Below are 14,101 nucleotides of genomic sequence, written 5' to 3' on the forward strand. Positions count from 1 at the left end.
TTTGCTGTGCGTTTGAGTAACTATATCAATGAAAAATTCAAGGAAATGGAAAAAATATTTTGAGGAAAGAGTGTTTTTGTGTGGTAGTGGTGATTGGGGACTTCGACTTTTTTCTGTGAAGAAAATCAAATACATATGTAGGTATGTATGTATTCTTTAAACCTAGCTGACGAGCAACAAAGTACTCTACAAAGGAATAGGGGAAGACATCAATTATGTTAGGAGAGTTAAGAGAATGTTCTAAGACTACAAAGGAACTGAAGCGAAAAGGGAGGCTTCTCTTTTTGCCTAAAGCTGGAGGAGTTGGGTGAGTCTTCCTCAATGGTCGGAACTTCTTTCTGAACTGCAATTCTTCTGGTGCCCACCTGCCCAGTGCAGGTATGTTGCTTCAGATACTCTGGGCATCAAGGGCGTTTGATTCATCGGGACAGACTTACTAATTTTTCATGCAACACAGGAAATTCATTTGCTAGGCTGCCCTGCATGAGGGGGAAAACACACAGCAATATCTAAACACATTCGCCTGCTGCTGATGTCACTGCCTACACTGCCTTTCTTGACGCATAACTTTGCACCTTGGAGTAGAGCTGTCTCACATGAGATTTCTACTGAAAGCATTCTCTTCTTGTACAAATTCCTATAACTAGGCAAATTTCAGAAGAATCCCATGTGTTAGATGTATGTTGTGTACTTCACACACCCGTAACGAGTCATTTATTTTGAGAAATGAACATTTCCCATTGTTAAGGCCTGATTCCAGGTGGCAATATTTTTTGATACAAAGTCTGGTCTGGTTATTTTTAGTAGATCAGGTCAAAACCCTTGGATATTTGCTCTGATCCACCCAAGTAAGCCCCTTGATGCAAACTGACACAAAGTGGCCCAAATAACTTTTTGCGCTGAGAGACAAGCATATGCCCAGAGCAAAATAACTTTTTTGCTGAAAAGTATTTACACATGCTTGAATTTGTGGCACTTTGTATCATTTTGAGCTGGTACAAAGCCTTAGGGGGTCATTCTGACCCTGGCGGTCGGTGATAAAGCGGCGGCCAACCCGCCAACAGGCTGGCGGTACAAAAAATGGAATTCTGACCCTGCCGGGAACCGCCAACACAGCCCGCCACTTTACCACTCCGACCGCCACGGCGGGACAGACAAACAGCGCGGCGGTCACCGCCAACAGACAGGCGGCAGACAAAGTACCGCCCACCCTATCACAACTCACCAATCCGCCACCTCATCCGGGGCGGGAGCCCCGCCGATAAAAACACGGCGGAAACAGACTACGAACGGGAAAACGCTCACCTCTATACACTCCACGAGGACGGAGGACAGCATGGAGCCCGAATTACACATCCTACCCGCTCTCGTCTACCTGCTCATCTACCACGAGTACAAACTCCGGCGCAGACGACAACGGTGAGTACCGCACCTACGACACAGGGGAGGGGGGGAGGAGGAAGGGTTACGGGCACACACATACGCAACACACCCACCCCCCAACCATCTACACACCAATGCAGAGCACCAAGTCAAAGTTACCCCACCCAAACCCCCCGGAATAACGAAAAGATATGATTCAAGTGAGAAACAACATTTATGTACAAAATAGGTTCATTGAAGACATTGCAAAATAGGAAAATGATGGAAATATTATCTAATGTAAACATTGCGTGACCGAGAAATAGAGGCAGAAAGTCCCGCACAGTCACAGAAATAGCAAATGTCCGTGGGCCGAAGTGTATCAACACATGGGCAAAGCCCACAAAGGAGACCTGAGTCCGTTGGAGAGAACACTGCAGGGGCATCACATGACAAAACTACAGGCACCTCAGGGGGAAGGGAAGGGGGGGCACCACAGCCACATGAGTCCACGACGCCAGATCCAAGAAGGGGCCACCATGCCCACCGTCCAATCCTGAGTAGTGCAAAGCCACAGTCTCTCAAGTCTCTACAGTGGGTGGCTTGCCCACTGTCATATCCTGGGGAGTGCAAAGTCACAGTCCATCAAGTGGATAACAGTCTCCACAGGCAATGGAGGAGGCAAGGTGGGCCGAGTGCAGCGTGAACATTAGCACGACACAGAACCGCCACAGTCATTGGCCCAGCGGTGCATGAGACGGCAGGGCCCAGCGGAGCGGTGCCTGAGATGAAGGGCCCAGCGGAGCGGTGCTTGACAGGAAGGGCCCAGCGGAGCGGTGCTTAAGACGGCGGGGCCCAGCGGAGCTTTGCTTGACAGGAAGGGCCCAGCGGAGCGGTGCTTGAGACGGCGGGGCCCAGTGGAGCGGTGCTTGACAGGAAGGGCCCAGCGGAGCGGTGCCTGAGATGAAGGGCCCAGCGGAGCGGTGCTTGACAGGAAGGGCCCAGCGGAGCGGTGCTTGACAGGAAGGGCCCAGCGGAGCGGTGCTTGAGACGGCGGGGCCCAGCAGAGCGGTGCTTGACAGGAAGGGCCCAGCGGAGCGGTGCTTGAGACGGCAGGGCCCAGCGGAGCGGTGCTTGACAGGAAGGGCCCAGCGGAGCGGTGCTTGAGACGGCGGGGCCCAGCGGAGCGGTGCTTGACAGGAAGGGCCCAGCGGAGCGGTGCCTGAGATGAAGGGCCCAGCGGAGCGGTGCTTGACAGGAAGGGCCCAGCGGAGCGGTGCTTGAAACGGTGGGGCCCAGCGGAGCGGTGCTTGACAGGAAGGGCCCAGCGGAGCGGTGCTTGAGACGGCGGGGCCCAGCGGAGCGGTGCTTGACAGGAAGGGCCCAGCGGAGCGGTGCTTGAGATGGCTGGGCCCAGCGGAGCGGTGCCTGAGATGAAGGGCCCAGCGGAGCGGTGCTTGACAGGAAGGGCCCAGCGGAGCGGTGCTTGAGACGGCGGGGCCCAGCGGAGCGGTGCTTGACAGGAAGGGCCCAGCGGAGCGGTGCTTGAGACGGCAGGGCCCAGTGGAGCGGTGCTTGACAGGAAGGGCCCAGCGGAGCAGTGCTTGAGACGGCGGGGCCCAGCGGAGCGGTGCTTGACAGGAAGGGCCCAGCGGAGCGGTGCCTGAGATGAAGGGCCCAGCGGAGCGGTGCTTGACAGGAAGGGCCCAGCAGAGCGGTGCTTGAGACGGCGGGGCCCAGCGGAGCGGTGCTTGACAGGAAGGGCCCAGCGGCACGGTGCTTGAGACGGCGGGACCCAGCGGAGCGGTGCCTGAGATGAAGGGCCCAGCGGAGCGGTGCTTGACAGGAAGGGCCCAGCAGAGCGGTGCTTGACAGGAAGGGCCAAGCGGAGTGGTGCTTGAGACGGCGGGGCCCAGCGGAGCGGGGCCTGTCTTGGCGGGGCCCTCTTCAGCGGTGCCTTTCGGGATGGTGGGGCCCTATTCAGCGGTGCCTTTCTGGACGGCGGGGCCCTCTTCAGCGGTGTCTTCCTGCATGGCGGGGCCCTCTTCAGCGGTGTCTTCCTGCACAGCGGGGCCCTCTTCAGTGGTGTCTTCCTGCACGGTGGGGCCCTCTTCAGCGGTGCCTTTCTGGACGGCGGGGCCCTCTTCAGCGGTGCCTTCCTGCACGGCGGGGCCCTCTTCAGCGGTGCCTTCCTGCACGGCGGGGCCCTCTTCAGCGGTGCCTTTCTGGACGGCGGGGCCCTCTTCAGCGGTGCCTTCCTGCACGGCGGGGCCCTCTTCAGCGGTGCCTTTCTGGACGGCGGGGCCCTCTTCAGCAGTGCCTTTCTGGACGGCAGGGCCCTCTTCAGCGGTGCCTTCCTGCACGGCGGGGCCCTCTTCAGCGGTGCCTTTTTGGACGGCGGGGCCCTCTTCAGCGGTGCCTTCCTGCACGGCGGGGCCCTCTTCAGCGGTGCCTTCCTGCACGGCGGGGCCCTCTTCAGCGGTGCCTTCCTGCACGGCGGGGCCCTCTTCAGCGGTTTTTGTCCTGTAATTCCAGGGAGTCTGACCTGGGCAGGACTCCCTGCTCAGTCGCCCTCCGACCGTGCAGTTGCTGGACCCTTCGGTGACGGTGTCCTGAGCCCTTGGGTGTCCTCCCTCACACCCGGGATGGGGCTTGTGGGGCCCTCCTGGTCCGCGCTCCTGCTGCCTGACTTCTCCGCCCTGCTGCCCTTGCCCTCCTTCGCTGTGGCTCTCTGGGCCTTGCCTCCCCTGGATGTTGTGGCAGGTGAAGTGTCCAAACTTTGGTCCTTGGGGGCAGCCGTGGCACTCCTCCCGCGGCGGCCCCTCACTTTCCGGGTCCTCTTTCCAGGGGGGGGCTGGCTGTCCCCTTGCTGCTGACCGATGTCTCACTGCTGCCAAAGGGGGGACTCCAAAATCCATGGACTAGGCTGACACGTGAACCCAGGCTGGTGGTGGCTGAGGTGCTCTTGGGACTCTTAGCAGATGGAGGGGGTGGGTCAGGTGAGGGAAAGAGGTCAAGATTGGAGAGGTAACACTTTTTAGGACCAAGATAAAAGGTAGGTGCAGTGGTTATGGGAGTGGAGGAAGAGGAGGTGGTTGTAGGAGAGTCAGGTGTGCGGTCCTTGGGTGAAGGTGCATGGACTGGAGGCTGTCGTGAGGTGGTTGGCTGTTGGGTGGGTGGCTGCCTGCGTTTGTGTGTCTTGGAAGAGGGGGTGACAGACACAGTGGGAGAGGACACAGGGGACGTGTAAACGGCAGTGGGGGTGGTGACTGCACGTGTGCGGACTGTAATGGAGGGTGTGCTGGTGATGGGTGTACTGGCTGTTGGTGGTGTGCATGCAGGTGTGAGTGGCGACGTCACAGGGAGGGAGGAGGGAGACGAGGAGGTGGGGGACACAGAGGTGGTAGTGGCTGTTGGCATGTCTGCATCTGGGTGTTGCTTGGGTGAATGTTTGTGTGATCTGTGGTGCTTATGTCTGGAAGAGCTGCCCTTGGGTGTTGAGGTGTGTGCAGGCTGGTCTGATGGTGTGGATGGGATAGGCAGATGAACAGGAGACAGAGACAGGGTGGAGGCAGTTAGAAGAGGGAGGCTGGAAACAGGGACAATGGCTGCCGTCAGTGCTGAGGCCAGAGAATTGAACGATCGTTGATGGGCAGACTGACCCGAATAAATGCCCTCCAGGTATGCATTGCTATGATGCACCTCCCTCTCTACCCCCTGGATGGCATTCAAAAGGGTAGTCTGCCCAACAATGATGGTCCTCAGGAGGTCAATGACCTCCTCACTGAGGGCAGCAGGGGTAACAGTGGCAGGGCCTGAGGTGCCTGGGGCGAAGGAGACGCCCGCCTTCTTGGGCGAGCGGGCACGGAGCGTAGGCTGAGGGGCTGCTGGGAGGGCGGAGCTGGTGCGCTGGGTGGCGGCTGTACCTGTAGAGGCGGGCGGCACGGATGTTGCCACCACCGCTAGGGAGCTCCCTTCCGAGGACGTGTCGGTGTCGCTGGTTTCACCACGGCTCCCCGTTGTGAAGCTCCCTTCGCCCTCCGTATCACTGGTGGCCTCGGTGTCTGTGCCATGGCCCACCGGGGCCTTGTGAGTCGCAGCTCCCTCGTGCTCCGGTGCCAAGTCTCCTCTGCCTGATGATGCTGAAGCACACATGCACAAGAAGATAAAGAAAAAGGGTGGGGGGAGACATAATAAAAGGTTTAGTACATGCATTGTCAACACCGTTGGCGGAGAGGACAGACACAGGAGCCTCATGCACTAAGCCGCGCAATCGGGGTACACTACTGAGTACTTGTGACTGGGCCAACAGGTCTAGGGACAACAAACGTGCACATGGGTGATGCAGGACCATGGCTAGCTGTACCTGGCACCGTACAGAGGTTGGGGGCGGGGGCACAGGGCCATGCCTAAAGGAGGGGACTACTCTATAGAAAGCGCCCTGGCCTAATGTCACCCACAGCCCTCCTCCCCCACCCAGACGCCTCCACTGCGTGTAAAGATAGCTGAATGTGCTGGTACTCACCCCCTTGTGTCTGCTGTGATGTCGTCACGCGCCCATCCAAATCGGGGTAGGCCACCGCCAGGATCCGGGACATCAGGGGGGTCAGGGTACGACTGGCACCCCTCCTAGGTTGGGAGGCCATCCCCAGCAGTGACTCGGCGGTCTTCCTGGTCCCGCGGCGGATGTCCTCCCACCTCTTGCGGCAGTGGGTGCCCCGTTGTGAGAAGGTAGCCTCTTTCTAGCCTTGTTACCCCCACTTTTGGCCTGTTTGTGAGTGTATGTCAGGGTGTTTTTCACTGTTTTCACTGTCTCACTGGGATCCTGATAGCCAGGCCTCAGTGCTCATAGTGAAAACACCATGTTTTCAGTATGGTTGTTATGTGTCACTGGGATCCTGCTAGTCAGGACCCCAGTGCTCATAGGTTTGTGGCCTATATGTATGTGTCACTAGGACCCTGTCACACAGGGCCCCAGTGCTCATAGGTGTGCATGTATATGTTCCCTGTGTGGTGCCTAACTGTCTCACTGAGGCTCTGCTAACCAGAACCTCAGTGGTTATGCTCTCTCATTACACTGCACTTAAGTAACTTATAAGTCACCTATATGTCTAAACTTTACCTGGTAAAGGTTAGGTGCAAAGTTACTTAGTGTGAGGGCACCCTGGCACTAGCCAAGGTGCCCCCACATTGTTCAGAGCCAATTCACTGAACTTTGTGAGTGCGGGGACACCATTACACGCGTGCACTACATATAGGTCACTACCTATATGTAGCTTCACCATGGTAACTCCGAATATGGCCATGTAACATGTCTATGATCATGGAATTGCCCCCTCTATGCCATCCTGGCATTGTTGGTACAATTCCATGATCCCAGTGGTCTGTAGCACAGACCCTGGTACTGCCAGACTGCCCTTCCTGGGGTTTCACTGCAGTTGCTGCTGCTGCCAACCCCTCAGACAGGCAGCTGCCCTCCTGGGATCCAGCCAGGCCTGGCCCAGGATGGCAGAACAAAGAACTTCCTCTGAGAGAGGGTGTGACACCCTCTCCCTTTGGAAAATGGTGTGAAGGCAGGGGAGGAGTAGCCTCCCCCAGCCTCTGGAAATGCTTTGTTGGGCACAGATGTGCCCAATTCTGCATAAGCCAGTCTACACCGGTTCAGGGACCCCTTAGCCCCTGCTCTGGCGCGAAACTGGACAAAGGAAAGGGGAGTGACCACTCCCCTGACCTGCACCTCCCCTGGGAGGTGTCCAGAGCTCCTCCAGTGTGCTCCAGACCTCTGCCATCTTGGAAACAGAGGTGCTGCTGGCACACTGGACTGCTCTGAGTGGCCAGTGCCACCAGGTGACGTCAGAGACTCCTGCTGATAGGCTCCTTCAGGTGTTAGTAGCCTTTCCTCTCTCCTAGGTAGCCAAACCCTCTTTTCTGGCTATTTAGGGTCTCTGTCTCTGGGGACACTTTAGATAACGAATGCACGAGCTCAGCCGAGTTCCTCTGCATCTCCCTCTTCACCTTCTGATAAGGAATCGACCGCTGACCGCGCTGGAAGCCTGCAAACCTGCAACATAGTAGCAAAGACGACTACTGCAACTCTGTAACGCTGATCCTGCCGCCTTCTCAACTGTTTTCCTGCTTGTGCATGCTGTGGGGGTAGTCTGCCTCCTCTCTGCACCAGAAGCTCCGAAGAAATCTCCCGTGGGTCGACGGAATCTTCCCCCTGCAACCGCAGGCACCAAAAAGCTGCATTACCGGTCCCTTGGGTCTCCTCTCAGCACGACGAGTGAGGTCCCTCGAATCCAGCGACTCTGTCCAAGTGACCCCCACAGTCCAGTGACTCTTCAGCCCAAGTTTGGTGGAGGTAAGTCCTTGCCTCACCTCGCTGGGCTGCATTGCTGGGAACCGCAACTTTGCAAGCTACTCCGGCCCCTGTGCACTTCCGGCGGAAATCCTTCGTGCACAGCCAAGCCTGGGTCCACGGCACTCTAACCTGTATTGCACGACTTTCTAAGTTGGTCTCCGGCGACGTGGGACTCCTTTGTGCAACTTCGGCGAGCACTGTTTCACGCATCCTTGTAGTGCCTGTTTCTGGCACTTCTCTGGGTGCTACCTGCTTCAGTGAGGGTTCTTTGTCTTGCTCGACGTCCCCTCTCTCTGCAGGTCCAATTTGCGACCTCCTGGTCCCTCCTGGACCCCAGCAGCGTCCTAAAACGCCAAACGCACGATTTGCATGTAGCAAGGTTTGTTGGCGTCCTTCCGGCGGGAAAACACTTCTGCACGACTCTCCAAGGCGAGAGGGATCCGTCCACCAAAGGGGAAGTTTCTAGCCCTTTTCGTTCCTGCAGAAACCTCAGCTTCTTCTGTCCAGTCGAAGCTTCTTTGCACCCGCAGCTGGCATTTCCTGGGCATCTGCCCATCTCCGACTTGCTTGTGACTTTTGGACTTGGTCCCCTTGTTCCACAGGTACCCTAGATTGGAACTCCACAGTTGTTGCATTGCTGGTTTGTGTCTTTCCTGCATTATTCCTCTAACACGACTCTTTTGTCCTTAGGGAAACTTTAGTGCACTTTGCACTCACTTTTCAGGGTCTTGGGGAGGGTTATTTTGCTAACTCTCACTATTGTCTAATAGTCCCAGCGACCCTCTACAAGGTCACATAGGTTTGGGGTCCATTCGTGGTTCGCATTCCACTTTTGGAGTATATGGTTTGTGTTGCCCCTATCCCCATGTTTCCCCATTGCATCCTATTGTAACTATACATTGTTTGCACTGTTTTCTAAGACTATACTGCATATTTTTGCTATTGTGTATATATATCTTGTGTATATTTCCTATCCTCTCACTGAGGGTACACTCTAAGATACTTTGGCATATTGTCATAAAAATAAAGTACCTTTATTTTTAGTATAACTGTGTATTGTGTTTTCTTATGATATTGTGCATATGACACTAAGTGGTACTGTAGTAGCTTCACACGTCTCCTAGTTCAGCCTAAGCTGCTCTGCTAAGCTACCATTATCTATCAGCCTAAGCTGCTAGACACCCTATACACTAATAAGGGATAACTGGGCCTGGTGCAAGGTGCAAGTACCCCTTGGTACTCACTACAAGCCAGTCCAGCCTCCTACACCCGTCTGTTGTGGACCCCCAGGTTCCGGACTTCCTTGGCGATGGGACGCCAAATGTCGATCTTCTGATGGGCGCTGACCTATTTGACATGTACAGGGTGGAAATTGAAATATCATCAATTTTCCGCATGATAGATGCGATTGGCCCCCCCTCCCCAACCTTGCCATGTGGCACATGCTCTCATCTGTCGTGCCTTGCACTCCTCATTCGCTCCCCACCCCACCATCTTACATCCACCATACACAACCCAGGCATAGCCCATGCAACGTGCACACAGTGTACTTACCTGTTGGTCTGGAGGACCGTAGAGTCGCGCATACTGGGGCAGGACCCCATCCACAAGTTTTTCCAACTCTTCTGTCGTGAAGGCAGGGGCCCTTTCCCCAGTCGCAGCAGCCATTGTATCTCCCAGACTGAGGTCACAGCAGCACTTGCAGTATAGGTCCTCTCCTGTGGATGATCAGGTCTCGAGTGATTAATCAGATAGAAAATGGCGGTCACGCCCGCGGCGGCGCGTACCGCTGCCGTGCGTTCCGTGACCGCCGGCGCAGCTAGTCATTGGCCCGTGAAACCCATAGGGTTCGATGTTAACCAATGCGGCTTTGCGCCGCGGTCTTCGACCGCCTACCGCCACGGTGTGTCACGCCAGCGCATTGACCTCACATCCCATTGTCACACTTCTCAGGTCAGGCAGCCGCCATTACAAGGGACCACAGGGCTTAATTACTATTGCGTCACACAGGCCTAGTGGGTTGTTTGACTCTGTGCTCCATGTTGTCCTTCCTAGGCACCGTCCGCTGGGACTTGCGAGGAGAAGGGTGAATCCTCCTGTGTACCGACCGCTGGTGGACCTGTCGACAATGGAGGAACGTCATATAATACTTCGATACCGACTTGACCGAGCCACTATACATGAACTGTGTGCCCAGCTGGAGCCAGCACTGATGTCCCCCATCTGCCAACCCACAGGAATTCCCCCTCTGGTGCAGGTTCTGTCAGTCCTCCATTTCTTGGCAAGTGGGTCTTTTCAGACAACAGTGGCCATGTCATCAGGGATGTCTCAGCCTATGTTTTCTAAGATTTTGTCCAGAGTGTTGTCTGCCCTGACGAAATACATGCGGAGCTACATAATTTTCCCTGAGGAGGGTGATTTGGCCACTGTGAAGGCTGACTTCTATGCCCTTGGACATATCCCCAACATCATTGGTGCCATTGATGGGACCCATGTGGCCTTAGTACCCCCAAAAGACGATGAGCAGGTGTACAGAAACAGGAAAAGTTACCATTCTATGAATGTCCAGGTGGTCTGTTTGGCTGACCAGTACATCTCCCATGTAAATGCCAAGTTCCCTGGGTCAGTGCATGACGCGTATGTTATGCGAAATAGCAGCATCCCCTATGTGATGGAACAGCTACAGAGACACCGTGTGTGGCTAATTGGTGACTCTGGTTACCCCAACCTGCCGTGGCTACTGACCCCAGTGAGGAATCCCCGGACCAGGGCAGAGGAACGCTACAATGAGGCCCATGGGCGAACTAGGAGGATCATAGAAAGGACCTTCAGCCTCCTGAAGGCCAGGTTTAGGTGCCTGCATATGATAGGGGGATCCCTCATGTACTCACCAAAGAAGGTGTGCCAGATCATCGTGGCCTGCTGTATGCTTCACAATCTTGCATTGCGACGCCAGGTGCCTTTTCTGCAGGAGGATGGTCCAGATGGTGGTGTCGTAGCAGCTGTGGAGCCTGTGGAGAGTGAAGAGGAGGAAGACGACGAGGACGACACGGACAACAGGGACACGGTCATACAACAGTATTTTCAGTAGCACCCAGGTAAGAATCCCCCACGTCATTTTACATTTCCTTCTGGCCTCCTGCATCTCTACTTTCTGTGTTTCCCCCCAGTTCCTTTCAACTGAATTGTGACTTTCCCTTGGCTTTTCAGAGCTGTATGACCCACTGCGTGACTTCTGGTTTGTTCGGCAATGGAGTAAAGCAAATTGACATTGGTATGTTGTCATCACAAAGTAACTGCACATTTTTGACCCGTTATGCATAATACATTTGTTAAGAAGACAAGCAAACTCCTGAGTGTTTTATGTGCAATAAGTGATTTATTTAAAGTGCTACATATAGGTCCATGATAGTAAAACGGTGATGGGTGGGGGTGGAGTGATGTCCATGGCAGAGTCCAGTTCTCGGTCGCACAGGTGCATTGTCCATATGCCTGTGGAAGGATGGAGCAGGGGCAGTTCAAGGTTGGACAGGGTGACGATGTGGGACAGTGGCATGACATCCGGGGGGATCTTAGGCTGGCGGGGGTCTTGGCATCCTACTCTGTCTTCCTTTGTGATCTGAGGCTCCTCTTGCGGGGTGGTTGATCTTCAGCAGGAGGTGGGGTTCTGGTGGCTCGGCGTTGTGTGGGGGCCTCCTGTCCACTAGCGCCGGCGGAGGTGGTAGGCTGTTCCTGGTCCGGGCTGGTGACAGGGGCCCTTTGGGGTGCCACATGGTCCCTCAATGTGGTGACTATTAGGTTCAGGGCCTGGACGATGATGAACCTGGCCATTACCGTCGCCATCGTCTCCTGGGAGCGGTGGTATGCTCCCATGATGGTGGTGAGGGCCTCTTGGAGAGTCGGTTTCCTGGGCCTGTCCTCCCCCCCCTGTCGCACTGCAGCCCTCCCAGTTGCCCTGTTTCCCCGGGCCTCTGTCCCCTGGACGGTGTGCCCGCTACCACTGCCCCAGGTCCCTGTTGTTGTTGGGGTGTTGGGTCAGCCTGGGTGCCCTGTAGTGGCGGACACACCGCTGATTGACCTGTCCTGGAGACAGAGGCATGGGCCCGCTGGGTGGGAGCGGTGCTGATATTCCCAGAGGGGGTTAGGTCTGCTGTGGCCTGTGTCTGTGTGTGGGGAACCGACTGTCCAGAGGTCCCCGATGGTCCGGGCTGGTCATCAGGTTCCAGGTCGACAGAGCTGCTGTCCTCACTGCGAGCCTGTTCTGGGGGTGAGATGGACATATCTGGACCCTCCTGGCCGGTGTGTTGGCGTTCGGGCCCTGCAGGGGTGAAAGAGTATGGTTATTGCTTCTGTGTGTTCCATGGTGTGCGATTTGTGGGTGCCCTTGTCCCCCAGTGCTGGCATCCCCTTGTGGCAGGAGTTGTGAGGGTGGTTTGTGGGGGGGATGGGTATGTGCAGTGGTCATGCATAGGTGATGGGTGTCCATGGTTTGTGTTGGCATTCAGGGTTTGGTTTTGGGTTGGGTGGGTTGTGCTGGTGAGACATTGGCAGGGAGGCTGTGTGCTGGGGGGTTGGGGGTGAGGGTGGGGGTGTGGGTTGGCATGCTGGTGGTTGGGGGGGGGTTGAGACTAGACTTACCAGAGTCCATTCCTCCGCCTACTCCAGCGAGGCCCGCAGGATGCAGGATGTTGAAGACCTCTTGCTCCCATGCTGTGAATTCGGGAGGGGTGGGTGGTGGTCCGCCGCCAGTCCTCTGCACAGCGATGTTGTGTCTGGAGACCATCGACCGTACCTTCCCCCGTAGGTCGTTCCAGCGCTTTCTGATGTCTTCCCGGTTTCTGGGATGCTGTCCCACATCGTTGACCCTGTCGACAATCCTCTGCCATAGCTCCGCCTTCCTGGCTATTGTGGTGTGTTGCACCTGTGTGCCGAAGAGCTGGGGCTCTACCCTTATGATTTCCTCCACCATGACCCGGAGTTCTTGGTCAGAAAACCGGGGGTGTCTTTGGGGTGCCATGGGGTGGTGTGGATGAGGTGTGGGGTGGTGTTTGCGGTGATGTGAGTGGTGGTGTGTGGTGATGTGTGCGTAGATGTGGTGTGGTTGATGATGTTGGGTTCCTGTGTGTGTTGGGGTTTTCGATTGATGTTCTCTCTCTCTCTCTCTCTCTCTCTCTCTCTCTCTCTCTCTCTCTCTCTCTCTCTCGCCTTCTCTCCGATTTCCAACTAGTGGGGGTTTGTGGGTGATGTGGGTGTGTGTTTTATAGTTGCGTGGATGTGTGGGGGTGGTGTTTGTATGTGTATCAGGTGTGTGTATTTCAAATTGTCCAATGTGGCTGGGTTTTGGAGCCTGGGTGTGTATTTTGACCGCGGCGGTGTGTACCGCCAATGGAATACCGCGGCTGAAAGACCGCCACGTGGACTGGTGGGTCGTAATGGCATGGGCGTGTTTGTGTTGGCGTGGCGGTGGAGGTTTGGTCATCTCCAGTTTATCGCTGCCCGCTGATGAGGCGGCCTTCCGTGGATGTCGGGTTTTTGGCGGCTTGGCAGTTGTTGGTCAGAATGACCGTGGCGGCTTTCCGCGGCTGCTGCGGTAGAATGGCGGTCTTCTGACCGGCGGTAAGAGCCTTTTACCACTGAGGTCAGAATGACCCCCTTAGTCTATTCGATTAAAAATCTTTATTCGGCACATTACATGGCCATAAAATTATATAAAACACATCAGCAATAAATACAATAATTTAAAACAAGGTTAAACGAATAAAATCATCATGGCTTCCCAGTTCATGTTTACTACAGCACAGTACTTTTCCTAAGATTTATAGCTTCCCATATATAAGGTGCGGTGATAAAACAAACAAGGGGATTTTCAGGTGCAAGTTTATAATGTAAGACTGTTTTAAAATATCTAATGTTCTGCACAAGGAAGATAGGTTTCAAGTAGACTCTTCTCTACCCCTCGTAAAAGCCGCAGAATGAAAGAAAGTGCTGTGTGCTTTGTATAGATATGCCATCACAAGGACAAGGGGTCGTGTCCAATGGCCATTTTTTTATTTCAAGAAAGGCAATTAAATGATGTATGTTGGCCAACAGCAGCCTGATTAAAACATATTGATGGGGGGCACGTGCATGATGGGCGTTTGTTGAATGGGCTCCGCAGGCCAGAGTATTGGGAGGGAATGGCAGCAGCACTAAGGGAGTGGTAAGGGCTCCCATTTCTCCTCCTCAAAGTGCCCTAAAGCTGGCAGAGGTGCTCCAACCATCTGTCTGAGCCGGGGAGGTGCCCGACAGGGCTCAGAACCCCCAATTGACGGCCGTGCCCACCCTCGGCCTATGTGGCCCTGTGGAGCCTCAGGCTTGCATCCCACCCACCTAAGGAGG

The sequence above is a fragment of the Pleurodeles waltl genome, chromosome 5 (genome assembly GCF_031143425.1).
Source record: "Pleurodeles waltl isolate 20211129_DDA chromosome 5, aPleWal1.hap1.20221129, whole genome shotgun sequence".
Classification (NCBI taxonomy): domain Eukaryota; kingdom Metazoa; phylum Chordata; class Amphibia; order Caudata; family Salamandridae; genus Pleurodeles; species Pleurodeles waltl.